This window comes from Carassius auratus, chromosome 31 (assembly GCF_003368295.1).
Source record: "Carassius auratus strain Wakin chromosome 31, ASM336829v1, whole genome shotgun sequence".
Taxonomy (NCBI): Eukaryota; Metazoa; Chordata; class Actinopteri; order Cypriniformes; family Cyprinidae; genus Carassius; species Carassius auratus.
In genome coordinates this window covers 4,595,232-4,606,857 of record NC_039273.1, presented here as the reverse complement: position 1 = coordinate 4,606,857, position 11,626 = coordinate 4,595,232, and positions in this window count along the sequence as shown.

Genomic DNA, 11,626 nt, shown 5'->3' with positions numbered 1-11,626 from the left:
GAAAAGATATTCAGCTCAGTTCCTCAATGCTCTAGCACCACGGTCTATTTTTCAATTTGCTTGGAATGGTTTACATTGGAGAGTGGAGGTCACTATCAGCTTGCTGTTTGTGTTTGTCAAACAAATACATTACACTTTCACTCCATTTTTTCTTCATGATGTTATATAAAGGTCTCATTTTCATTGGTGGAAATGGAGTAATGGATTCTCGCAACTGCACAGATGTACAAGGTCACATGAGGAAATGCATAATGATGTCAAAATCAAAGAACATCACAATCTATAAAATTTCCTCCAAGGGTGAAGATGTTGCTTGCAGCCTCAAAAAGATTTAAGAGTACATGTGATAGGAACCTGTCATGTTTGCAGAAACACAATCATGTTAATAGATAACTGTGTAAATGTAATTTTGAGATTTGCAGGCCTTGGCAATTCCAAACAGTATTGTTTCTTCTTAGTGTTAGCATGGAGTCAGGACTCTTGTTTCTCTGATGTTTTAAAACAAAACAAAAAACAGCAGGGATTGAAAAGTAAGAGTCTGGAAGAAGGTCTTGAGTGATCAGCATGGTTTCAATAAGTATGACAACAGACAGTGGTACAAAAACATGTGCTGACTAACAAGACAAAAATGAAGTAAACAGTGTCAGGGAAACTGTGTCTAGGTTAAAACATCTAATCATCTTACTCCTGAACTAGTCTTTCTGGTAACATCTGGTCGACCTAGAAGCTCATTCTGGCTAAGAACCATCCACAAGACTATCTGACCGACATTTACTAGAAAACAACAAAAACGAAGCCAGGTTTATACCAGCTGGCTTACTGGTCATAACTGAAGCTAAATCCTTCTAAAGACCAGTCAGACCAGTTAAGGCTAGCAAACAAGTTTAGGCTGGTTTATAGTCATCATTTACACTCTCATGTTGTTACAAACCTGTATGACTTTCTTTCTTCTGTGTGACTTTCTTTTGGATCCCATTGACTTTTACGGTTTTAGACAAAACAACATATAATCTTTTGTGTTCCGCAGAGAAAAGAAACAACATGGAATGACATGAAAGTGAGTAAATGATCACAGGATTTAAAAGTGAAATGCTCATTTTCACTCAATATCCTGTTAATCTTGAGTACCTATAGAGTAGTACTGCATCCTTCATATCTCCAAAAAGTCTTTAGTTTTATAATATTTATAAGAGAAAAATAGTCTGTGCCGATTTTTTTCGGAAAAACACGAGCCACTGGAGGCCTGACGTGTGGGTGGAGCTAAAGAATCACGAGCGCCAGTAGGCTTTTGCGTTGAGAGCATGTGGAAGCTGTGACATTACCGTGAGGAAAAAAAACCATCATCCAAAACAAACCATGGCTTACAGTCAGATTCAGCCATTTATTTATGATCCAGAATCAGATCCCGAGGCTGAAACTGAACGAGAGCAGCAGCAGCAACGACTCGCTCCGAGCGGGGCTCGAACCCGGGTCTTTCTGGCATGGGAGGCGGACGCACTAACAAGGAGGCAGAGACATTTTAAGCAGTTTTACTCACCGCCTGCGGTTCCAACACACGATCGTGACCCTTTTTCGTTGGGATTGCATCATCCTTAAGAAAAAAATGATACGCAAATCCGTCGTCAAACTGGGCCTTGTTTGTAAAACAAGCATTTTAGAAATGCAGGGAACAAACAAAAACACTTGCACAACTCCGTCGATGCTCTTTAAAAATAAACTCCGTCCACCTTAATGTGTTTTTTTTTTTGGTAATCTGTGCAGGGTTGTCTTGCCCTGGCAACCAAAAATACACTTCTTTTGTGACATTTCGCGACGCTCTCGCTCTGATCCGTGATTGTCTGTGCTCAGCCTCTCTCTGCTCTGCTATACGGGAGCGCGCGCTCTTCCGGGAGAAGTGCCCTTAGGACCCATATAAGGAAATTCCGCACCATCTAACGTCACACAGAGCCATACTCAAAAAAAACTTTCCGAAACTTGTGACAAACCGGAAGGAACAAAAATACTCCTTCAAACGTACAACTTAATTTTTGAAACTTTGTCCATGTTTAGCATGGGAATCCAACTCTTTAACAGTATAAAAAACTCAGTATGCATGAAATAGCATTTCACACCCCCCCCCCCCCTTTAAATTTTTGAGTAACTATCCCTTTAAGATTCTTATTTTCCAGCAGGGATGTTTAAACCTGGCAAGCAAGCATTGAACAAGGTGCATTCACCTATTTTCTATTTAACTGTTCCTGAGGAAAAGATGGGTGGAGGTAAAAAATGTTTTATTGCCATTTAAATAAGTTGTAGGCTCCTCTTCATTTCAGTGATCAACACTGTTGTATACTCTATTGCGCTCAACACATTTTCCAGGTTTTGTGTCTCAGACCTATCTATTAATTCAAGTTATTGCCATGTAATCTGTAAACGTCATCAGATGTCTTTAGAAGAGTGTGAAATTTGAAACTGGATAGGAACAAACTGAACATACCTCAAAAAAAAACAAATCACCTTGCATCATGTAAATGGATCTCCATAGCCACATCTCTTTTTTATGCATGCATTATGATATGTAGGGAGCGGTTCAACTTCCACAGTTTTGAGGAATAAATGTAAACAGACCTTTTGCATGGATGCAATCTGTTTGCATTTACCATCCACCTCTGACTCACAGTCAGACGAAAGGAATTACAAGATCATTTCTTATTAATTTCCCTCTCAAAAATACACCCAGAATGTATGAAAAAATACATTTTATTATATGTCGTAAATAAAATGCTTTCATGAAAATAAAAATTGAGGGTTTTGAATTAAGCATGAAAGGAGGATTAATATCTTCAAAAGACTTCAAAAGGCAGTACAGTAGTGCACAGCAAAGAAAAAGGGGGAAGGAGTAAAAATAATGTAAAAACGCTAGCGTGAAAAGAACAGATGAGAGAACCAATTAACTGGGACTTAAATTCAAGTCTTAACAAATATACCCCCGATTTCACAGACATAGTTTAAGCCTAGTCCCAGACTAAAATGTAAGCCTGAGCTGTTTTAACTAAAAGAAACTTGTATACTGATTGATCTTAAAATATGTCAGTGCCCTTGTTTTGTCTCAAGATGCACACCAGGAATGTTTTTTTTCTAAGGCATGTTTTTTTTTTTAATTACTTAAATGTTCTAATTGAACTACAGCCAATACTGGCTTAGTCTAAGCCAATAATCAATATTGCACTACTTACTTATCAACTAACTAACCCTGACCCTGATCAGCACACCCAGGTCTTTCACATTACCCTGATTTTGCTTTGTATGTAAACACCTGTTTTTTGCCAGCTTATTCAATGTTTTGATGTATAAGCTGAAGATAAAAACAATGATTTCAAAGTCTCATGCAAATGCATTCCTTATGGCTGCCGGCTTTCTGATCTCAACAATACCATTTATGTAACTCAAACACACAGCAGCGTGAGCAATAATGAACTTATGCACTCGAAAGCTGATCTTATGGGACCCCCCCCCCCCCCCCCCACACACACACACACACATTCTGCACTTGAGATGAAGAGTGGCTAGGAAAAGTCATTTCCTCTGAACGTGAGCATGAGCCAAGCCTTGTTCATAAGATGAGAAGAAAGTCTCCTCAGCTCTGCGGATTCTCAAGACTCTCCCATACAGTCAGAATGAAAGAATTCAAACTCTGAAGACCAAGAATCTGATGCCAAAGGACCTCTTGACCTTCTCCTTGAGCCATCAGGATGGACATAATTTCGCTACTGACACACAGAAAGACAGTATCTGTGTTGTGTCAGATCTAAATGTCGATTTCCATGCTGGATTTCAGTTTCCTGACAACAACAGAAGGAAGTTCACAAAATCCTGTCATTTTGTGTTTTTTGGAACAGACAACTGCCTCTTTGAAAATATTGACTTTGAATGTGTTCGGCTGATTACGTCAATGACACACAGTCGGAAAACAGGGCTTTAGTGCCACGATTGAGACAGTGACTGGAAATCTGTGTGAACTACTTGGTAGAAAGAACTCTTCATATTGACATATTTTATTAAAGAAACAGAGAAATCAGACTCTTTTTGTTTAAATACATCCAACTTTTTTTATCTTATTAAACAATGGCATGCACACAGAAACTTTTTAGTAAACATATAATATTCTGGAGAATGTTGAATAATTTATAGCCCTTATACAATCTTTTAATTCATCTCAGCAGTTACAGTATGACGTTACAATATTAAAGCTGAAGTGTGTAAAATTTAAAATTTTCATTGCTCTGTTTGTCTGAGACCAATGGAAGACAGATGAGTTCCTACAGTATTTATATGCTTCAAATTCAAAAGGACAGTTCATTAAAGAATACAACATCTTTCATCACTTACTCACCCTGGTGTTGCTCCAAAACTTATTTTTCTTCTTCTGTGGAACACAAAAAATATATATATTTAGAAAACATAATACACTATTTTATATAGACTATGCAACTCATTCTATTTTTCACGGCTGTTAGAGATGGCTGTTCTCTTTATTATGACAAATAAACCCTTCAAATTATTCACCACATTAAGTGCTCTATGACCTTTAATATGAATAGTGCCTTTACGAAATCGGCAGCTATACTGTTGCTCTATATGAATATGTGGCATAGTTTGACGTTTGAACAAAATTAGCATTTTTATCCTGAGGGGGAAACAATGCCACAATAATAGAAGTGTTAATTCACACTCTCCCTGTCTGCAAATGGCCCCCCTTTGTTCGTTTTCTTCAATGTAGGCATTATTTCCTGTCCAGTTCATGCTTCACATTCTCAGACGGAAATGTCTTTATCATTCATATGTATGCTTTATAAATTTTTTATAAAGCATACATTTGAGTTTTTAAAAGAATTTAAGATAATTTGTTGTATTTCAGTTTATGCTGCTACATAAGCATCTGAAAGACATTTTAACAATTGCTGTTGAAGGGTTCATGATTGTTTTATTTTATTTTTTGTCCCATATTTTAACTAGGCTAAAATGAGAGTGAATGAGGGTTATCCTTTCTCAATAAACTGTTGTTCCTGTTAATTTAAAGGAAAAGTCATTTCATATAGAGTGTTGACAAAGCATATACCAAAGCACTGTACACAGAACGCATTTTTTACTTTAAAGTGAGCCGCAAGGCAATAATAAAAAGAAAAGTTGAAATTTTCAACTATTCAACTGTTGAAAGACAATGAACAGCGCAGTGGAATGCAACAACGTATTCTGTGTCAAAAGTTTTGGTTGTAAGCATGAATATAACTTTGTATATCAACTGAGAAGAGCTCTGAAAAAACATTGGAGAAACAGGTGCCATTTGTGTGAGACTAATTTATACAGCAGATTAATAAACATGTTGAGTAACTTTCATTTTGGACACAATATTATAATGCAATCCCAAAAAAAAATAATAATAAAAACGCAAAACTCTCAGTAGTGGATTTTCATTCTTGAATGATTTAGCATTTTTGAACAAATTGGTTGAATATGAGTCATGAGTCATATTCAATGAGTCATTCAGAAAGACAATCAATTGTATTATTCATGAATATTTTAGCTCTTTTACATTGATCGTCTGAATCATTCAATGACTCACTTATAAAGACATTCACGTGTCACCCCCGAATGAATCAGTCCTTTTGAATGATTCAGCTGAATAATTCAATGACTCGCTCTTACAATGCACCCCACACAGACGGTCATTTTACACTGATATTTAGCCTCAAAGTTAAAGGAATGGTCAATTAACATGCAAAATTTGAGAAAGAAAACAAATGGGAAAAGTCTTGTATGGGAGATGTTTCTACGGAATAAAAAGATAAAATCTCCACCTGTTTTGTCAGTTCAGATAATTGTTTTTCCAGATGTTCTAGAGATTTCCGGTGACCTCCATAACACAGCAATGTTACAAACGTCTTCCCAAACACATCATCAGCTTGTACAGGAAACATTTTGATGAGGCATGTCTGCCCGCATCACAGACTTATATCACTCAGTACTTAAGACTTGTCAACACGAGGTGATAAGTGAAACACGATGGAAGGGCATAAAACAATTTGGATTTGAACAGCTCTGTTCTGAGCACCGCTGCCGGCCTGATGTAACAATTTAGAGCAGGGAAAGAAAAGGAGAAGAAAACAATTGTGTACAATTACACCAAGAAGCAAAATAAAAATAAATAAATAAATAATAGTTCAATTAAATGCTAACTGTACATTGCTGGATCTGAACTAAGACAAAAATATTATCTAACTTAAAGCCTGGTTTGCTTAAATGATCAGTTAAGAGTAAAATAATCTACATGATCTAGATTCAAATTGAAACTAAACTAGTAATGAACTATAACTGATTTGACCTTATTCCTTGTATTAACATCTGCTAAAATATTTTAATCCAAAATACTCTTTCAGGCCATCAGGGAAGATTAACAGGAATGTTCGCAGAATAAATAAGCATCACAGCAACTCTCATAATGATCTCTACATTCAGACTAACTAATGAATAATGTCAACTAGTGTTCTAGAATTTTCCGGCAACTTAAAAACACCAATTTGTCTAAAGCTTATCATTTGGAAACCAGCTGAAAGTCCAAGTTGGAAGATGAATTACCAATAAGAGTATTTGGTTTGCCAAGGTTCTCACACAAACACTATACTGATTACTGACAGTATTATAGAAGAGCTCCTAAGCTATTGCATGGCATGAAGCTCCTCCTAACAAGCACCGGCAGATCAAATGACCCCTCTCACCTTTGAAATCCAAAAAGCTACTATCTTTTAAGGAATTAGCACAAAGACCCTCTGCATATGAATGCTCATAGCTCCCGAAGAATTAACACAATGACCCCCAGGCACTGCCTCAGTTGGTTCAAATGATAATGTAGTCACTAAATGATGAGGTCTAGTTTCTTAACCAATTTTATGACAATTATAGGTCAAAAGTAATGAAAAATAATAAATAATTGTTATTTTGTTCACAAAATCAATTGTTTGTCGATTTACTTTCCTTGCACATGTTGTGATTCATGTCATCTCTTGGGTTTACCTCCCACTGTTATTTTTTAAGGCTGCTTGGCTGGATAAACGAAGCATTTTTTTTATTTTATTTATTTTTGCTCTAATAATACTGTCTCAATCATATGATAAGTCTTAAGTATTCAGCTTAAAACCCATCTCTTCCATCTTTATTTGACCCTCTAACTCTATCACTCACTATTCTAATTCTATTCTTAAAAAAAAAAAAAAAAAAAAAAAAAAATATATATATATATATATATATATATATATATATATATATATATATATACATATATATATATACATATATATATATATATATATATATTTTTTTTTTTTTTTCTAACTACCTTTCTAATCTTTTTGTATTCTGTTTTCTTTTCATTTATTATGCAATTATGTGTGTGTGTGTGTGTGTGTGTGTGTCAATATATATATATATATCACTTTGTATAAAAGCGTCTGCTAAATGAATAAATGTAAATGTAAGTATTGTTAGTCTTGGCATTAGAATTTTTGACCATTTATTGTTTATTTATTGTTTGATAGTAGCAAATATATGCTCTTCTATTGTCAGGGTTATTATAGTTATAGTCACACAATTTTTGTTTTTAATAATAACAATAATAAAATAGAAAATGCATTAAAAAAATCCACTAGTTGCCAACATTTCTCATTTTCATTTAGTTACTGTACTAAAGCAATTAAAACTTAAATAAAAATGAATATACTTATAAAAAAAATAAAAATGACCAAAACACCAAAATTAATAGAACCTAAACTAAAATTAAAACAGAAAATATAAAACTATTTCACAATATTAATAAAGACATATAATACAATCTCAATGGTATTAACACCATAACACCATTCAGGGTGAAAGTGAATAACTTTGTTATGTAATGTTATGTGAAATGTTAAGAGAATGTTTAACATTTTGCAATTATGGGAACATTACTTTTGAAAGTTCTCTAAACATTCTGAAATAAATATCAGCAATGGATTGTTCAAACCCAAACAAGTTATTAATGATGCTCACTTTAGCAAGCAACACTAATGAAGTACAACCACCACAGAGAGCACTGATGGATGGCATACTCTGCACTAAAGCATCAGATTGCTGATGTATTTGCTGCCTCCTTGTGGTGTCCATCAAACATTCTGTTGAGTCTAAATCTCTGCAACAAATGTCCTTGTGGAAATACACTACTGGGATGCAAAGATGTTTATACAAGAACAACTTTTATCTGTAAACGTCCCAGCTGGAGTGTTTCACATACAATAAAAGTCAATAAAAATGTTTTCAACCTAATAGTTGTGTTGCAGCCAATTCTCCCCAATCATTCACTGCAGGCTCCATCCTTGACCACAAGAGGGCGCTTTTCAGACACAGGACTGTCCCCATTTCAGCGTTTACTAGGGCAGCAATACATACATAAATTAGATAATGCTATGAACACAACTAGCCTGATGACAGTATTTCCAAACATACTTTGCAAAGTGTAATAATAATGCTTGTATTTTGTTTTTGAAGTCCTCTGAAGGGAGCAGATTTGAACCACAAACGGCATGTTAGCAGAAAGAGTAAATTAATTCTCACTGGAGACTCTCAGCAGAAGATTGCAACAACAGATGCTGCAACAAGCAGCTGGAATTTTCAATGAGTGAATTAAGCTTGACTTCCACTTGGAGCCCATCTACAGGTCAGTGTATAAAGTGAAATGGTAAACCCATACCAACTTTGCAGCAAACATGCTGGGATCTCAGTTATTTGAGAGAAAATAATCTGTCATGAATATATTGCTTTAGATTACATGTATTAGATTGAATCCTTCTTATATATAAACCAAGGAGGAGAAGCAAAAAGTCATTTCAGAAACACTGAACTTAGTCTTAAACTAAATATTATGTTCCAAAACCTATAACAAGTAAAATGTGGGATGGGACTGAATATTGTCTACAGAGGAATGATTGGATTGTTAAATCGTCTGCTAATTGCTGTGATCTCATGTGACTGACAGGATGCTAGAAGAGAGAGATTATTGTCCTGCCCTCGAACCATCATCAGAGAAGAGAGGTTGCTGCGAAGAAAAATTTAAGTTCATGTTTTTGATGAATGATTATGAGGAAAATAATGATGCACTGTTAAATTATTCATAATAAACACTTTAATATTCCATATATAAATTAGAGTAGTCAGTTTTGATATCATGGTGACTTTGAACTCATTTAGAAGGGGTAACCGCCTGTGAGGAGTGTCCCACTTTAGTTGTGGTGCAATGCATTCTCACGTTATCATCTGCCCTATTTTTTAATTGCCATCTATGAAAACATGCAGTATACAGATAGTGTGTTATGTCATGTTAAAAATAGTTAAAAATAGTTGACACAGATCAGTGTCAGCTATAAAACAATGGACCAATCAGATGAATTATATTTTATATGGAGTGTAAGCAACAGTGTACATTGATTTTTCAAAATTGTAAATAAAACAAAGATTATTTACAAGAAAATTTAATTTTTCCTTTATTGAAATACAAATGTCATTTTTTCTAAATGTGCTTCAAAATGTTATTTAATATGTTGCTGTTTCTCTCTAATTGTTTGTGAAATCTACTATTATTTTTTTTTTCAGTGAAAATTGTCTCCACTCATTATGTTAGTTAAAACACAGAAGTGCAGATGCTATAGACATTAGACATCAAACCAGCTCAGTAGGTTTGGAATCTAAATACGATATAGATTGAAATGTGTAATAATTGCATGCCAAGGATGTGCACAATTGTTGTAGTTTATTGATTTTTATGGCACGGACTGATCATATACAATGAAAAAAACACTGAGAAATGTTGCAGATGTTCTTTTCAATTAGATATGATCAAACAGAATCACTAACAAAGACTCAATTCGCACTACAAAGGGCCAGCGGTGCTTTCAACTAGCGCTTTTCTCTCCGAAAACAATCCCACTGTCAATATTCTAACGGTGAAGGTGACAATAACAACACCCAGGTTACCCTAGAGAATAGGACACAGGTGTGATCATGAGCAGTTCCACATAATTTGCTTTCCATGTCCCTGTACCATACAACCACGTCTGATCTCACGGGTTAATGGCACTAGAAGATATACAGTACCATCTATTACGGAGGGTCCTCGGGGGCAACTGAATACATGATCAAGAATATTTATACCTCTTCCTAACCTCTCAGTCTCATCTGCACAGAGAGTTTTCCTCCTTTTTATAAATCACTGGGTTGAGGCAATTGCACACAGGCACACTGGAATGGGATTTTACTGCTGGGGGCGGGGATTGTATTGGGGGATGGAGCAGAAATGAGAACACTCCTTTGTTTCTCAAAAAGGAGCGTGTTAGCATGCAAGGAAATTTAGGTTTTAGACTTGACACATTTAGCCACATCCCAGATTTGTAGTGCTCGGCTGTGTCGTCTCACAGTAACCAGAACGTGCAGATTTGGTTTACAAATTAACAGACTACATTTTTAAAGACAGTACTTTATGCTTCCTATTTTAATGCCTCTTTCAGTAATTTGGATAACTGCATCTTGCAGCGTGCTGTGAGCTTCCAGAGCTGCTTCCTACTTGTATGTAAAGAGTCATTAGTCAGAGTCATTTAGATGAGATTTGTGGACCAGTTTTCCCTTCTGTTTTGGAGATAAACTCTGATTGTGGGCTGTAATGTCAAGCATTAATACATCTGCGTCACAATCAATAAAGTTATTATGATTCCCTGACCAGGCTTTCCTACTTTCCTCTCTGCAATTTTTCACTCTACTTATTTGAAATTATATGAATACAATTCCAACAATTTAACACCAGACAGTACATAAACAGAAAAATACAAAAAAAAAAGCAAAGTATCACAAGCAAGTATCTTAGTTGATTAATGAGAAAAAAGGAAATCTTCTTTTGAAAATCTATTTACTTTGATTTAAATATTGCATAAATATCAAGCTTCATTGCCACAGAATAAAAAACCCATTGTAATCACTATTATAATAATAGAATGTTCTTTTTTTTTTGTCATGTCATTTAAATATTCTGTAAGTTACATATTATAAATAAACCTTCAGAATTTTTATTTCAACATTTAATGAGATATTTTCTTTGTTACAATTTCAGGATTTAAATTTTTCATATACCACAGAAATAATATCATAATGAATTTGAATCACAGAATTGGAGACATGCAAAAATAGAAGAGATGCATTTTTATGTCTGAATTTGTTTGTTTTTATTATTATTATTATTTATTTATTTATTTATTTTTATTTTTTTACAAATATCATGAATATGATTTTTGGTGCATCATTTGACCACTTTACTCTTTTTATTCTAAAGAAAAAACAAAAATATTTTACCAGACCAAAATAATAACTTTATTATTTCTATCTTTTAATGAGGCTGTTTTCTTCATTAAAATTTGAGGACATTTAATTTTTTCCCTTTCCTTTATTTTTTATTATTATTTTTTTTTTATTTTAATATAAGAATGCTGTAGAGGAAGAGTGAGTGATATTTTTCTATTAAAACTTTTAAAATGATTTTATGTTTCCTTTCTCGCGTCATGTGAGCTGTTCAAAA